This window comes from Anabrus simplex, chromosome 1 (assembly GCF_040414725.1).
Source record: "Anabrus simplex isolate iqAnaSimp1 chromosome 1, ASM4041472v1, whole genome shotgun sequence".
Lineage (NCBI taxonomy): Eukaryota > Metazoa > Arthropoda > Insecta > Orthoptera > Tettigoniidae > Anabrus > Anabrus simplex.
In genome coordinates this window covers 872,497,613-872,515,739 of record NC_090265.1, presented here as the reverse complement: position 1 = coordinate 872,515,739, position 18,127 = coordinate 872,497,613, and the positions used below count along the sequence as shown (strand labels likewise).

The 18,127-nt window shown below is 40.0% G+C and overlaps 1 protein-coding gene across 9 annotated transcripts in view; it reads right to left on the bottom strand.

Annotated features, from left to right (window-relative positions):
* The window catches only part of RhoGEF2 (Rho guanine nucleotide exchange factor 2), a 1,252,673-nt gene that overhangs the window by 159,630 nt on the left and 1,074,916 nt on the right, over positions 1-18,127 (bottom strand). The gene's annotated exons all lie outside the window — the stretch shown is intronic.

Below are 18,127 nucleotides of genomic sequence, written 5' to 3'. Positions count from 1 at the left end.
GTGTGTTCAGAATTGGATACAATCCATGTGAAGAAAGCTGATTATGAAGAGACTATGATGGCTAGGAAGGAAAGAATGTACTCTAGAAATGCCAAGAGGGCCAGAGAGGACCTAGAAAATGCAATGACCTGGATATAGTGCAGACATGTTCTACGGTGAGCGACCAATTATAATTAACTTTAAAGCCTGTTTTCTGGAAATTCCTTCTTTCTTTTAAGGTTAGGTACATTTTTCTTAGGAACTAACCATCACAGGACAATGCAACTTGTACATATTATAAAGAATAAGATCATTTATGCCTTTTTTTAAAGAACTTGAGTTAAATATTTTGGCAATTATGAATTAAATTGAAAAATATGGATTTAAAAAAATAATGTATAAAATATATTCTGAAAATAAGTTATGCAAACTATCTAGCTATAAAAATGGCGTTTGGAAGACAATCATTCTCTACCAGCCAATACAATTTTACAACCTTATCATGCATAGTTCTCGAGATGTGACAAATCTAACATTTTTAGTATACAAGGTACGATCGCCCCTTAATTGACCAGCGTCCTGTTCGTTCTCCTTTTCACTGGACCTATCCACCACATCGAGTATCTTCCTCGAGATCACTGCCCTTCAGCTTCTCCCTGCATAATGACAGTCTCCAGGCTATCTTCTTGTCGATGTACTGTAAGACCAAAAAATGACAGAATTCTCAGGTAACGAATGGACGACAGCCGTTTTTTCACACTGAACTCACTGAGAACTGATTCGTTAGTTCCTTTCTCTCTCAACGAAATCGTTATCATCCTCGATTTGATTGCAATATCTTCAATATTTTTCTGATCTTTGAATTAATTGTCCTAGCTTCTGCGCTATTAAGGAAAATGGAAAATGCTAGATTTTTCAGGAGCCTTAGTTTAGGACGCCGGCGTAAGTTATCATAATATGATCCTTCTAGGTTCAACAGAGGGAAACAGCTTGATGAGAAATTGTCATTACAGGATCACTAACTTAAAAATTATTTTCTCTGAAACAATGAAATTTTCTTCACTCAAAATAATAATAATAATAATAATAATAATAATAATAATAATAATAATAATTACTCCCACTAACTACTTTTACGGTTTTCGGAGACGCCAAGGTGCCGGAAGTTTGTCCCGCCGGAGTTCTTTTACTTGCCAGTAAATTTATCGACACAAGGTCAATGTATTTGAGCGCCTTCTAATACCACCGGACTGAGACAGCATAGAACCTGCCAAATTCGGGTCAGAAGGCCAGTGCCTCAACCGCCTGAGCCACTCAGCCCGGCTGATGTATTTATGAAGGTCAAGATAAATTTCCCGAGGAATGGGTACTGAAATGAAACACAAAAAACCTGACTGCACCATAAGGTACTGTACTTGGACTGGAGGTAGGTTGGGAGTCCTTGGAAAAAGAGCTCTACGACATAGCGAGACAGTTCAGGAATTATTTCCATGTGTAGTGTGGGTCACCTTCGATTAGAGTACTAAACCATGCAAGGCAGGCGCGCTACAACGGAAGCGTGCGAAGCAGGCCTGAGAACGAGGTCATGATGCGAGTAGATAAGCCTTGAGAGCCTTAACAGATCACAAAGTGGAGTGGAGCAGTTTTCATAAATCTCGCTGCTTTATCTCTTCTCTCCTCCTTGGGCTATTTCCAACTTGCCCTCCATCGCCACAACAAGGTGCTGCTAACGATTCCTCGCAACGTTCCTTCCGCCAAGGAAGTTCATTTCACTCGCTGCCGCTCCTTTCAACTCGTTGAGATCTTGGTTTAATGAACTCACCGGTAATTTGAATTTTGCCTTACATTTCTCATATCACACACCAGAAGGATTCATACACTAGACCATCAGCGTTTAGTATACATCGGTCAGGTATAAGAATGCCCTCAGGTTATGCTTGATGTTAGGTTCCAAACACTACGTGCATCAATCCTCAAATTACTATTTTAAAACAAAAACTCTGTTTACTTACAATTATTCCTCGTCTTTAACATCCCCTTCCGGATGTTAAACAATGAATTTAAAAATAAATAGCTTGTTGAGATAAATTATACAGTAGGTTTCTACGTGTTCTGTTGCCATTTCTCTACGGATATGATAAAAATATTGTAGAATTCTCTGGCAACGAATGGAGGATAGCAAAATGTAGTCTTCACTGTTTCAGTCATCTCAGTCTGCGATAAGGAAGTCGGCAAATGAGATGGTCTGAGCAACGGCATTCTAGGCTCGATATGTGCTTGTGGATGCTGTGAAAGGCGTTGCTCATAAGGCAGGCTTACTCAAATAACACCGCCTGACTCGGTGATGAAAGCAATGACAAACCTCCTCGCCTCATTATGGCGCTACCTTCCGTTTCTTGTTTCCTCTTAGAATATAATCGACAGTGGAGGCGGTTTCTAAGATACTACCAGCCCCCCAGTCGACGAGACAATACAGTACATATTATTCGAATGTCATGTCCGAGGGATACAATTTGCTGGGAATAGCATCTATGCGGAAAGCATCGGATTCCAGAATTTATTTCAGAAGATGTGTGTACAATCAGAGCCCTACTATTATCACCAAGTAGAATGTATCAGAAAAATACTGGTGTCGTTAAGTATCTACCCATTAAAGCTACTGTTCATCGAGGCCGTTGTACAACACGCAGAACAAAATGTGCTCCCGGAACTCCAATTCCACACAGGCCTGAAAGTCTGTCCTAGTAGTAGACAGATGTAAGGCCGAAGATCACAACGCAGTCTCAGAGCAAGATATTGCAACACCCATCTGCTCTTTACAGGTAATACATGAAAGCGAGTATGCTAAAGCCTACTTCCAACTGACTCAATAACTGATTTTTTTTTTCCAAGTTGATTTTACGTCGCGCAGACAGGTCCTGTAGGTCTTACGGCGACGATGGGATAGCGAAGGGCTAAGAGTGGGAAGAAAGCGACCGTGGCCTTAAGGTAAAGCACCAGCATTTGCCTGCTGTGAAAATGGGAAACCACTGAAAACCATCTTCAGGGCTGCCGACAGTGGGGTTCGAACCCACTATCCCCCGAATGCAAGCTTACAGCTGCGCACTCCTTACCGCACGGCGAACTCGCTCGGTCTGAGCAAGATTAAAAGTGTGTCTGGTCACTAAGGTTCCCAACACAATCACCTGTCACACGTACTTACTTGAAATGTTTGTACTGACATCATTGTTCTGAAAAACAAGTTAACATGAATTGAGATCAAAACGTTCTTTCAAAAACAGAACACTACTATCGGCGCGAAAAGTGTGTGTACCAGAGTTTGAAGCTGAATATATGAAGAAACGCCCGATCTATTTTCACGTGTAGGTAAATGAGGTTGAATTAATGTCATATTTTGAGATAAAGGAATAAGAGTGTTTTTTTTTAAATATTTTACGAATTATAAAGAAACAACTAAAGCTATTGTTTCCGTATTTTAATACCACATGCGTGTTGCATTTTTGTGTTAAATACCTTCAATTTTTAAGGAGCTGTTTGTTAATGTTCAGAACCCCGGTATCTGCGAACATAATGACCCGAGAATCAAACGCTCTGCATCGTTGACGCCGTGAGATGTTCGGTACAACTGATTACAGACTATTCTTAAGCGTCACTTTTAAAAATATATTTTGATACAAATGTTATTTGTTTTAAAACTTTTATATTGCTCCACTTGTATGAATGTTTACCACTTAAATCCGTTTCCTGATACGGGATCGGGGATGAGACGAGATGAAATTATATGGCATATTTTGACGGCCGGATGTCCTTCCTACCATCAACCTCGATTAAGGAGGTGTAAGACATCTGTTGGTGGCCTATGAACTGTTCCTGCATTTGTTTGCCAGAAGTGAAAATGGAAAATCACAGAAAACCATTCTTAGGATAGTCGACAGTGGGATTCGAACCCATTTGTCTTTCGAATGCAGAGCTTAGCTCCAAAGCCTTAGCGCATTCACACGCGTGGCCATTCCACGCGTATCGCTCCACTTCATTGATATTAAATGGATGTAGCTTAATTTTTTGGTTTCTTTCTTGAAAATAGACCGAGCGGTTCTCCATCTGTTTAGTTTCAAGCTCGAAACATACGGTACATACGACATATTGACACTGCATAATGCAAGCTGGGGTCAGCAACATCGATTTCATTAGATTACGGTAAATGCTTAACGCAAAAAGGAGATTACTTCACAACACTGGAGGCATAAACAAGTAACTGTGCAATTTTTTTAACAGGGAAGAGAAATATACTTTCACAAAATCTGAAACTTACACTTTACGCCACCAGAGCTGTGAATTTATTAAAATAAAAAGTGGCACAAGATATATGTGCATTACTGTGAGGTGGTGTAATTGGCAACTGGAATTATTTAAGTCTAGAACAGTGGTCCGTGGAGAGAAATCAAGGCAGTCGCGTCGAAGTTCGGAAGCTCACATGATAATATAAACTTCATCTCATTTTTGAATCATTATTGCTATCCTCGGATTCTCAGTACAGTAAGCCACGCAAGAATCTCTTCCACTCCTATTCGGAACTAATATACTTTCACGGAAGCACACTACCTTACTTAGAATTTCGCAAGTGCTGGCCAGAAATGCTAGCATTACTGTAGATCCTGTCAGCATGAGTTCGAAGATCAGATGCTGTCTTACGTCTTTGACCACAACAATTACCCCAGCGTCCGTTCAGACATGAACCGATCACCCGTGGCGCCAACTTCCACCCATTATAGCTGAATGATAAGCCACTTGACAATTTTACAGCCACGCTACGCTACGAGACTAGATTATTCTTTCTCAGCCTGAAACTCGTTGTCAGTCAGTATTTGGTCAGTACGAGTGAACAGTACACTGTGCAGTACAGATGGATTTCTGTGCGTTCTGATTATGGGTAGTTAACATTTTTAGTGGTAAATGTATGGTCATACTCATGGACAAGTGGCCAATTCACAGTGGTAAAGAACGGACCCGTGAAAGTGTTTCGTCGAGTGCCTGTTCTCCTATTAAAGAACAGGACGCGAATTAAGTTCTACGTCCACTTTCCATATCTGCTTCAGCTCTCGCCGGCAAGGTTAATTATTCGACAAAAAACAAAAGTGCGCAATATCAACACGATTTATAACAAGGTTTCACTAACGTTCTTGTGAATAATCAGGAAAGGCCACAGTGTGTTCTTTGCTTGGATATTTTAGCCAGCAATAGTCCGAAGCCGGTAAAACTTACGAGGCACTTCCAGACAAAACACCCAAAGCATGCGCCTAAACCTAGACTGTCTTTAAGCGTCACGAGTAAAGGCCAAATTCCTGTGAAGCGTGCAACAGTTCCTAAGAAAACACTAAGAGCACCTTAAGAGGTTTTATCGAGCATAATTTGCTGTCACAGGCCATTATTATTATTATTATTATTATTATTATTATTATTATTATTATTATTTATTATCATCATCATCAACACCGGGACCCATTGCGGGTGTGTCCTATATGCAACAAAGGTATCTAACAATCAAATGAAACGGAACTGTTTTATATAAAAAGGTTTATAAACTTATGGGCTGAGCAATTTTAAACAACTTTTGTAATAAACTTACATGGATATGGCGTCAATTCCAATTTAGATATCCAGTCAAGCACCGCGTAATAAGAGGGTGGTAACACACTTTTGATAATATCCCGTACTCTACTACATAGCTGAAGACACACATAAGAGTCAAATTCCGCCTCTCGCTATAGAGTGTCCACACGAACATATTTTCAGCATCATTTCAGTAACACGGCGTAAGGTCACAACGTATCATTTCGACACCCAGTCCTTCAGATATTCACTGTGCAATCAATCATACTTTTCACGCGGGAATATATGCCATCTCTTCCAGGACATAGGATCTACAGAAGTTATCCATAAGTTTGTTAATATGAAGTTCTTGATAATTTTTATACACTGTCTCGTCCGTTTTCAATGCAAGAAATTTAATAAGAATGCGAGTTATTTTAAGGGACCAGCTAGCCTGTCCCAGTACACTGGTTGTGCATAGCTCGGGCCAATTAGCAACCTAGTCACATTTATTGCGATCTTGAACTGTTATGTGGCGTCTTACAACAAACCCTGGTTTTGTAGAAGCAGGATATGGAGGAACAAAGTGGGTCAACCATACTTACAAGATCACATGTGAAATGCTCTAGCATTCCCACGAAACTGGTACAGTGATCCAATTAGTTACACTGTTTGTATTGTTCCCAATGACATAATTCCATATACAAGCTCGATAATAATAATAATAATAATAATAATAATAATAATAATAATAATAATAATAATAATAATAATAATGCGAGTTATCTGTACTTACAGTGTTTGTATATCCTTTGCACAAACAAAACTGTTGTTACTAGAATGCCAACAATATTTATCCATTGCTCAATCAAATAGCTTACTTTTGTCCTAAATAAGGTTTTTCGCGTGTGAAGCTGAAAACTGTCTTTAAAATGCTTAAGCAAGATTAGTCATAATAAAGAAAAAAATAAAAGTATAGGCCTTCTGGAAAGTTTAAAAACAATGATAAAGAAGACAGTTTGCTTTTTATAAGACTTATAAACTTTCATATTAACTTGTACTCTACTATACAGAGTATATTTTATTTAAAGGAATTATTTAACATCCGGTCACTCTGAATACTCCGTAAAATATGTCAATTTAATGTGCCAATGTTAAATGAACCCTCCACTCTTTTACAGCGTAGGCGGTAGTATCCGCATCCCGCATAACACTCCGGTACAATGGGCTCTCCATACTACCAGCATTACGGCGAGAAAAATCCGCTGTTTCAAAGCCAGTATTTATAGTATATTGTCTGCCTTGGGAGCGTGATAAGCCTAGTGATTTAGCTGTTGAGGTTCAACCCCGAGGCGGCTACGGGTCAAATAGGGTAAATTCCGGATTAGAATTTTCACCTGAAAAAATGTGTGGCGTCCGGATGTGTATTCAGCTTTAATGCAAACTACAGAGTTATATTTTGAACATTATATTTCTAGTAGGATCCTCGGCTGCAGAACATTAAAAAAAACAAGTTAATGCATTGTTACTATTGACAAGTTTTAGGACTACTACAATTTGTTTTACGTCACATCGATACAGATAGGTCTTATGGTAACGATGGGATGGTAAAGGCCTGGAAGCGGCCGTGGCCTTAAGGTACAGACCCAGCATTTGCTGGTGTGAAAATGGGGAAACCACGGAAAACCATCAAGGCTGCCTACAGTGGGGTTCGAACCCACTTTCTCCCGGTGAGTAGGACTACTACTACTACATAATTGTTTTCATTCCTCCCCTGAAGGGGACGTCGGTGACGCCATCTCTCAGGTCACAAGATTATTGTGGTAACGGAGATGTGTGGAGAAGGTGAGAGGGTTGGCCATGGCCTGTACTACGAAATGTCCCTGCATTCGACTTTGTGCAGGAGAATGTAAAACCACGGAAAACCATTCTCAGGACAACTGACGGTGGGGACCAGCCCCTGCTCAGCTTCCCTGCAGCTAGCCGCAACACTCAGGTGTCATACATGGCAAAGTTTCTAATGGGACACCCCATCCCATGGCCACTCAGTATTTACATTATATGAGTAAAGAACTGAAATCACAGACACGGCTATTTGTGGATGACGTTATACTGTATCAAGTAGTAAATGAACGGCAGAATTGTGACCAACTGCATGGGAACCTAGACAATTTTGTGAGATAAACAGTAGATAATAAATAGTATGAATGTAAATGGGATGAAAAGTCCAGTTGTACATTTCACCAAGAGGAAAAGACCTCTCAGTTTTAATTATTGCATTGATGGGGTGATGGTACCTCATGGGGAACACTGTAAGTACCTAGGTGTTAATATAAGGAACTACCGGGCATGTTATTGATTGCTTACTTTTCGGTACTTTATTACCTAGAGCCTCCGTGGCTCAGGCGGCAGCGCGCCGGCCTCTCACCGGTGGGTTCCGTGGTTCAAATCCCGCTCACTTCGTGTGAGATTTGTGCTAGACAAAGCAGAGGTGGGACAGGTTTTTCTCCGGATACTCCGGTTTTCCCTGTCATTTTTAGTTCCAGCAACACTCTCCAATATCATTTCATCTGTCCTTCAATAATCATTGCCCCAGAGGAGTGCGACAGGCTTTTGCAGCCGGCACAATTCCTATCCTCTCCACTAGATGGGGGCTTCATTCATTCCATTCCTGACCTGGTCGAATGACTGGAAACAGGCTGTGGATTTTCATACTTCTTTTCATTTTATTACCTGTTAATTTTGTGTGAAGCGTGTTTTTGTTGATTTCGTTATTGCAACGCTGACTGATTAAGAAATATTGTGTAGTTTAAGAGTAGTTGTTACGTGTTTAATTTCAAGCCTTATAGATTATTTTGTTTCTTGTCAATTAAACCAATCTCGGTAAGTTTGGACATTTTCTTCATCACCACTTTTCGCCATGGCTACGCAGCTGAACTGGTACTTACACGGCATCCACACTGCCACAATACAACTCACTGACCACGAAAATTATGGATTCGATGCTAAGGTTGGTAGTTTTCAATTATTCTTGTACGTCATTCCCTCCCCTAGGTTTGCTAGAAGGTGTCTTACTCCTCCAGTATCTTTTCGAGATCATAATTCGTATTTGTATGAAGTTTGATTGAGAGCTATTATGGAAGATACTGTACATACATACATCTACAATTATGATAATTTTCTCTTTCACACCTTTTATTTTTAGGATTTGTATTACCTATTTCAAGTGGTTTTCTTAAGTTTGCTTAATTGTGACATTATTTAGCTTCGTCTTAAGGTATTTCTTCATAGCAGCCCAGATTGTCTGGGAAGTAGTCGATCCTTTCAAACAAATAATAAGTTATAATGTCATGTATTTATGCGTCGCATTATAGATATGGTGTAAATGATTCCAAATGTCACTGGGACTGTCACCAATCAGCCAAGGGACCCCAAAAACTGTGTAATCAACATTCATCTCTGTGAATTTAGACATTTTCTTTATCACACCTTCTGAATCGCCATGCCGATAGGTGCTGAACTTGGGACTAAACGACATCCAGAGTGTCACTATTCATCTCAGTGAGCCCAGAAACTATGGATTCGACACTAATATCGGCTGTTATTATTTTACATGTGCCCCCTCCCCCCACAGGGATGTCTTATCCCTACAGTATCTTTTTGAGATAGCAATTCATACCCATACTAAGTTTGGTTGAGAGCTGCTCTGGAACATATTCACATACATACATCCATAATCTTGGACAGTTTGGACATTTTCTTTATCACACCTTCTCGTCCACCCCTCACTCCCTTGCTGATTGGGTATAATCGTCAAGCATAAAGGCATCCGGAGTGTCAGCATTCATGTAAGCGACCCCGAAAACTATGGATTCGACAGTAATATTAGTCGTTTTTGATTTTTTTTTTTTAGTATCATCCCCTCTGTCAGGGGAGCTAGGGATGTCTTACGCCACGTAATTTTTTCCAGATAGTCACATGTGCACCAATTTAAGTTGACAGCTATGCTGGAATATAACACATACATCCATAATCTCTGTCATTTTGGACATTCATTTTCACCCCTTCTCAACCTTCATTCTGACGGGGCCTGAACTATGACTTAAACATCATCCAAATTCTCATGGTGTTACGGGACTCCTGCCCCCACAGTAATTTTTCAGATAGTATTAATTAATTAATTAATTTATTTATTTATTTATTTATTTATTCACGAAGCACAAGATACAGCTACACTGAGCAAATTTTACTTGCATTGTCAACAGACTATTTAACAAACATAAACTTTCATAATAAAATATAACAAACATAACAAAATATAACAAGATCAGGTACACATCCTACTAATAACTGTCCAAATCGCAAACCATGAGAATGTCCATGTTCATAGCCAAGTCGTCGTGGGTCAAGATGGCGGTATAATCCCTTCACATCAACTTATCTTTAAGATACTATTTACACACCTCTCGAATACACTTTTATTTGATGCTATATGAAACTCTTGACTCCTATTAATATTGTTAAAGAGTGTTGGGAGGCGGATTAGGAAAGATCGTTGAAGTATTGAGTGCTGAGTGTGGGGAATGTGGAGAAGGTCTTTGGTTCTGGTGGAGCGGGAAGGAACGCGGAGGGAGAAGAGTGAGACAAGATGTTCCGAGCGGTAATGTCCATTTAAGATCTCGTGGAGGAAACTCAGGTCAGCTACCTGTCACCTGATGTGCAGCGGTGACACATTAATTGCCATTAATACCTGCTGCGTAGACAGATTTCTGAGCTTGGGGTTTCTGTTCCTTACAATTGCAGCAAAGAAGGACACTGCTCTGTCTAACTGCTTAGTATTGGAGGGGGCGGCTGTTGTCCAAATCGGAGAGCAGTAGTTTAAGAGAGGTTGAACGATCGTGAGGAAGAAGTGACGAAGAGCAATGGGGTCAGAAATTTCTGTGAAGCGATAGAGAATGCCTACCGTAGTAATTTCATAGCCTTGGTTGTATATGTTTCTACATGGGTCTTAAATTGTAATTTTGTATCGAATATTACACCTAGGTCACGCTGTTGCGTAACCACGGTGATGGGCTTGTCGAGTAGGTAATATGATGTCGGTAGAGGAGATTTACGTAGTGTTATGGTCATGTGGCTGCATTTTTGTGGATTAGGGATAAGTTTCCAAGTACGGCACCAGTTCGAGAGGGCATTAAGCGAGGACTGTAGCAGAGCTGCATCTGCTGGATTCCTGATCTCCCTAAATATCTTGCAGTCGTCAGCAAATAGTAGGGTATTCGCTGTTTTGTTGAGTTCGGACGGCAGATCGTCCATAAACAAAGAAAACAGCAAGGGGCCAAGAGTACTGCCTTATGGGACACCGGAGGTGACTGGTAACTATGAGGATGAAGTGCCTGATATTACCACTCTCTTCCAACGGTTATGTAGGAAGCCAGCAAGAAGGGTCAGAAGACTATCGTGTATATTAAATCGTTCGGAGAGTTTATGGAGCAACAGAGCATGGTCTACAGAATCGAAAGCTTTCGAAATGTCTACGTAGCAGATATCCAGCTGTGATTTAGCTGCAATGGCGTGTGATGCAAAGCTATGCAGAGTGGCCAGGTTTGTTAGACAAGAGCCACCTGGTAGAAAACCATGCTGCTTGGTTGAGATATACGGCAAAGTGAATGCGAGGAGACGCTGGTGTATATTTTTTTCAAAGATAAAGGATAGTGTGGGGAGAATAGAGATTGGTCGGTAAGATGAAACATTAAATTTGTTGCCTGATTTGAGAAGTGGAACAATATTTGCCTGTTTCCAGGTAATACGAAAATAGCCCGATGCAAAACATCTGTTAAATAATTTAGAGAGAGGGACGCAAAGAGTGCTGGCAGTATTTCTTAGGAAAAGAGGACCTATAGTGTCGGCACCGGTAGCTTTGTTGGTACGAAGAGTTTGAAGAAGGTTATGAACTTCACTTGGTGTGGTAGTTATGCTTGATAGGGTTCTGTATGAAGCTGTACCAACGGGAGGGAGCAGTTGGTTTTGTAAAGGAGGGGAGAAGTTGGAGAAGAAATACCTGTTGAACAGTTCATTGCGATCGGCGCCATCTGCTGTTGCATCGTTGTGGTTCACGCTGACAGGAATCCGCTCCGTCCTTCTCCGTGTGTTGATGAGACTCCAATAGCGCTTGGGATTGCTGCGGACGTTTTCAGTGACAGTGTCTACGTGTGTTTTGTAGTCTCTTCTGACCATAAACCTCGCGTGGCGGCGGATTTTAACAAAGGTATTGTGAGTGTGTGGGTTAGGGAAGTCATTCCACAGGCGCCAAGCTCTCTTCTTATTAAATAGTATCAGTCTGGTCTCTTGTGTAAGCTATGTATGCACTATCTTTATGTAAAAGCTATGCTGGAACATGACTTCATCCATAATCTCGGTTATTTTGGATATTTCCTTTTCTCATCCCCATGCCGATGTGGGTGAACTGGGACTTAAACGACATGCGGAGTGTCACTCTTCATCTCAGTGACCCTGAAACCTACGGATTTGACACTATATTTGATTATTTTTATAGGCTATCCCCTCCCGACCTCAACCGCTAGAGGGTGGCTTACCCCCACAGTGCTTTATTCGAGACAGATGTGTAGCAGAATATCTCCTTGGCCTAGCCTACATATGCGCACATGCCTACTTCGAATGCCAGGCCTGTATTCTACTGCAGAATCCTTGAGCTGATGTTGCCATGGTTATGGCTGGTCATTTCTTAATACAATTTCTAGAGCAGGGTATGTGATGGCAATATCTCCAAAACGGTTGGTTTTAGGCCCTTATAACATGGTTTTCGGGGCCAATACGGCCTTACCAGGTTTTGTTCATCGCGTCGTGAGGCTTAAAGTGAGCTTTGTCTCTTCCTTGTATGACTAATCAGATATTTTGCCTATATTAGCCTATGTTAATGTGCCAAAGGGTCTAAATCTAGGGAATGGAGAGGGATGTTAAAATTTCTTGCAGATGGGGTTACCCGTAGGGTATAAAAGGTAAAATATACAAAATTTGGTTCAGATTGGTGGAACGATATGGATTTGTATAAGGAACAGACAGACAGACAGACAGACAGACAGACAGACAGACAGACAGACAGACAGACAGACAGACAGACAGACAGACAGACAGACAGACATTCTGCTTTATATACATAGTGATCATCAGGGTTATCATATTAACAAGGTAGTTAAGAAAGATTACAGATCTCTTCATGCCGGGCTGACTGGCTCAGACAGTTGAGGCGCTGGCCTTCTGACACCAACTTGGCAGGTTCGATCTTGGCTCAGACCGGTGGTATTTGAAGGCACTCAAATACGTCAGCTTCGTGTCGGTAGATTTACTCCCACATAAAAGAACTCCAGCGGGACTAAATTCTGGCAACTCGGCGTCTCCCAAAACCATAAATGTAGTTAGTGGGACGTAAAGCAAATATTATTAATATTAGATCTCTTCACGTGGTTATGATAGTATTTCGGGGTTGTAGTGAGGATGTAAAGGAAAGGGTGTATAAGTCTCTGGTAAGACCCCGATTACAGTAGAGTATGGTTCCAGTATACGGGACCCATACCAGGACTACTTGAAACTAGAACTGGAAAAGATCCAAAGGAAAGCAGCATGATTTGTTCTGGGTGATTTCAGACAAAGGAGTAGTGTAATCTTACATTCAGTATATAACACTTTAGTCCTGGGAGTGGGAGTAAGAAGAAGAGGTGCTCAACTATGTGGTATGTTTTGAACTGTCAGTGGAGAAATGATGTGGAATGACATTAGTAGACGAATAAGCTTGAGCGGAGCTTTATCAAGATAAAGCTGAAATTCAAGAGGACAAATTGGGACAAACATTCATTTATAGGATGAGGAGTAAGGGACTGGAATATATTATCAAGGGAAATTTCCAAGTTCTTTCACAATGTTCATGAAAATGCTAGGTGAACATTTGATAGGGTACCTGCCACCTGGGTGACAGCCCTAAATGCAGCTCATTGATGACAGATTGATTGATTGATGAGAGAGTGGTTTGTATCATCAAACAATCCTCAGAATACCCATGAATACCTAACAGATTTCCTGAATGCGAAGTCGATTGTTATATAGTCTATTACAGATCTGGTACCCCATCTACCCATGCGCAGTGGTGAATAGCCTTATGCTTGAATGTATTCGTATGTGCCAATCCCATACTAGCACAGAAGTCCAGTAAACACTTGCCATTCCTATTAGCACCCATATTCTCCCCACATTTACCCATCACCTTGTCATATCCATAAGTTTTATTCCCAACTCTCGCATTGAAATCACAGACTATCTTGTCATTGGTGTTGACACTAACTATGATGTCAAATCATAAAACTTGTAAAGTTCATCCTCATTTGCACTCTCACATGCTGAATAGACTGATAAATTTCTCATCCTAATTCCTCCAACTGCTATATCTACCCACATCATTTGCTTCCCTTGTTAACACCTGTTAAGAATTCATGATCTCCTCTCCCTTCCTCATTATCTCCCCTTACCAGAATAAAATTAACTCCTAACACATTCAGATGCATCCTCCCTGCTGACTCAGCCAGTTCTACTTTCTGTCTTCCATAAACCCCATGAATACTGATAGCGCCGCATTGAATTCCATTTTGTTCACAAAGTCGTTTCCAAGGGCATTCTTACATTTCAAATGGAAGTGGGATTCCGTTACTCCCATAGTCCGATGCTTACCTAAAATTTTCTGAAGAGCTAATTAAAAAAATCTGTGAAGCAGGATGCTACCCTACTTACACATTCTCAGTGAGAATCCCTCTTCTAACAGGTTAGGGACCACTGGTAGATTGTATCATTGTAGCTGCCTGAACACAAGGAGGGCCATGGCCCAGAATATCTCCGAGATGCCCACTCCTATTCCATAGCAACTAGTATCTTGACTCACAGGATCACTTACTAGGCCACTCAGCCATTACCCATGGTTCACGAACTAGGATGTGACTAGAGTAACCTACACCATGAACCATACCATAAGATGAGTGATTGAAAATTGATTAATTTTTTCCTCTTCTCTGTGAAGTTGATCTTGTCAGGAAAGTAGCATATTTTGCAGTTAGAAGCAGACGGAATACATAATGTGATTGTTGCCAGTCTTGTATGTGTTTTTTATGTTGCATTTTTGTTACATTCCTCATGAAGTCATATACTGTACTTTACACTAAATATAACAAGTGAATGATTAGAATTTCTTCAGAAAATTTCTTTGACCTTGTGAAATATAGGAGGACTGGTTGACCTACAAATCCTGAAACTAAACATTAACAAACATACAATTAACTATGAATTATTGTTGAATTCACGGGAGTGAGCCTTGTTTTCTCAATTTTCACCAGCAAGGTTCCACCACATTTAAACAAAAGGTGTTCCCCACAATTCAACCCAACAAATATTCGGCTTATTTTACGACTAGAACATACTGGAACAATATTATTAACTTTTCATTAAAGTAGTAACAAGAGGATTTTTTAAGATAATTGTGCAAAATTACATTTTAAATAACTTTTTAAGTACTTATGACTCATCACCATCACCACTTTTGTATCATGTTTTTTATATAGTTCTAGTATCATTTAAGATGTCTTTGTCTATTATTCAAAACAGCTGAGGATGACCCAATGAGGGCTGAAACATATACTGGACGAAAAAAAATTTTCATATGACTGAATGTAATATGTAGTGCAAGGTTTAAATTGTACTTATTGAAAGATGGACCTTTAATACAAATTCTCTTAAGAGTTACTATTTACGATATGTGAGTCAATATGGAACTATCATGAGGTTTACTGTTTGTGATCCCATTAATTTGCATTAGGTTGGATTATTCATTTACATTAACAAAGCAATCATTTTCCACAATCGTAATTAGATAGTGATTTTCTTTGTAGATAATATATATTTTTGGTAATAAATTGTAGATACAAGACAGCCTGTCATGACTTCTTTTTGTAAAAGCCTGAATAATTTTTATACACTTACAAAAAAAGACTATTTTTTAAAAACAATTTGCTTTCCATCGCACTGCCACAGAGAGGTCTTTTGGCGACGATGGGATAGGAAAGAGCTAGGAGTGGGAAAGAAGTGAGCATGCCTTAATTAAGGTACAGCCTCAGCATTTGACTGGTGTGAAAATGGGAAAACACAGAAAACCATCTTCAGGGCTGCCGACAGCGGTGTTCGAACGCACTATCTCCCAAATGCAAGCTGATAGATACATGACCTAAACTGCACAGCCACTTACTCGGTGCAGAAAGACTCATCATCCTCACTCACTACGACCAGATTCTCTCAATCAATCAATACTGATCTGCATTTAGGGCAGTCGCCAGGTGGCAGATTCCCTATCTGTTGCTTTCCTAGCCTTATCCGAAATGATTTCAAAGATTGGAAATTTATTGAAAATCTCCCTTTGTAAGTTATTCCAATCTCTAACTCCCCTTCCTATAAATGAATATTTGCCCCAGTTTGTCCTCTTGAATTCCAACTTTATCTTCATATTGTGATCTTTCCTACTTTTATAGACGCCATTCAAACCTATTCGTCTACTAATGTCATTCCACGCCATCTCTCCGCTGACAGCTCGGAACATACCACTTAGTCGAGCAGCTCTTCTTCTTTCTCTCAATTCTTCCCAACCCAAACATTGCAACATTTTTGTAACGCTACTCTTTTGTCGGAAATCACCCAGAACAAATCGAGCTGCTTTTCTTTGGATTTTTTCCAGTTCTTGAATCAGGTAATCTTGGTGAGGGTCCCATACACTGGAACCATACTCTAGTTGGGGTCTTACCAGAGACATATATGCACTCTCCTTTACATCCTTACTACAACCCCTAAACACCCTCATAACCATGTGCAGAGATCGGTACCCTTTATTTACAATCCCATTTATGTGATTACCCCAGTAAAGATCTTTCCTTATATTAACACCTAGATACTTACAATGATCCCCAAAAGGAACTTTCACCCCATCAACGCAGTAATTAAAACTGAGAGGACTTTTCCTATTTGTGAAACTCACAACCTGACTTTTAGCCCCATTTATCAACATACCATTGCCTGCTGTCCATCTCACAATATTTTCGAGGTCACGTTGCAGTTGCTCACAATCTTGTAACTTATTTATCACTCTATAGAGAATAACATCATCCGCAAAAAGCCTTACCTCCAATTCCACTCCTTTACTCATATCATTTATATATATAAGAAAACATAAAGGTCCGATAACACTGGCCTGAGGAACTCCCCTCTCAACTATTACAGGGTCAGACAAAGCTTCACCTACTCTAACTCTCCGAGATCTATTTTCTAGAAATATAGCAACCCATTCAGTCACTCTTTTGTCTAGTCCAATTGCACTCATTTTTGCCAGTAGTCTCCCATGATCCACCCTATCAAATGCTTTAGACATGTCAATCGCGATACAGTCCATTTGACCTCCAGAATCCAAGATATCTGCTATATCTTGCTGGAATCCTACAAGTTGAGCTTCAGTGGAATAACCTTTCCTAAAACCGAATTGCCTTCTATCGAACCAGTTATTAATTTCACAAACATGTCTAATATAATCAGAAAGAATGCCTTCCCAAAGCTTACATACAATGCATGTCAAACTTACTGGCCTGTAATTTTCAGCTTTATGTCTATCACCCTTTCCTTTATACACAGGGGCTACTATAGCAACTCTCCATTCATCTGGTATAGCTCCTTCGGCCAAACAATAATCAAATAAGTACTTCAGATATGGTACTATATCCCAACCCATTGTCTTTAGTATATCCCCAGAAATCTGATCAATTCCAGCCGCTTTTCTAGTTTTCAACTTTTGTATCTTATTGTAAATGTCATTGTTATTACTTCTTTGGCCTTAGTCTCTTCCTCTATCTCGACATTATCCTTGTAACCAACAATCTTTACATACTGCTGACTGAATACCTCTGCCTTTTGAAGATCCTCACATACACACTCCCCTTGTTCATTAATTATTCCTGGAATGTCCTTCTTGGAACCTGTTTCTGCCTTAAAATACCTATACATACCCTTCCATTTTTCACTAAAATTTGTATGACTGCCAATTATGCTTGCCATCATGTTATCCTTAGCTGCCTTCTTTGCTAGATTCAATTTTCTAGTAAGTTCCTTCAATTTCTCCTTACTTCCACAGCCATTTCTAACTCTATTTCTTTCCAGTCTGCACCTCCTTCTTAGTCTCTTTATTTCTCTGTTATAATAAGGTGGGTCTTTACCATTCCTTACTACCCTTAAAGGTACAAACCTGTTTTCGCATTCCTCAACAATTTCTTTAAACCCATCCCAGAGTCTGTTTACATTTTTATTTACCGTTTTCCACTGATCATAGTTACTTTTTAGAAACTGCCTCATACCTGCTTTATCAGCCATATGGTACTGCCTAACAGTCCTACTTTTAAGACCTTCCTTTCTATCACATTTATTTTTAACTACCACAAAAACAGCTTCATGATCACTAATACCATCTATTACT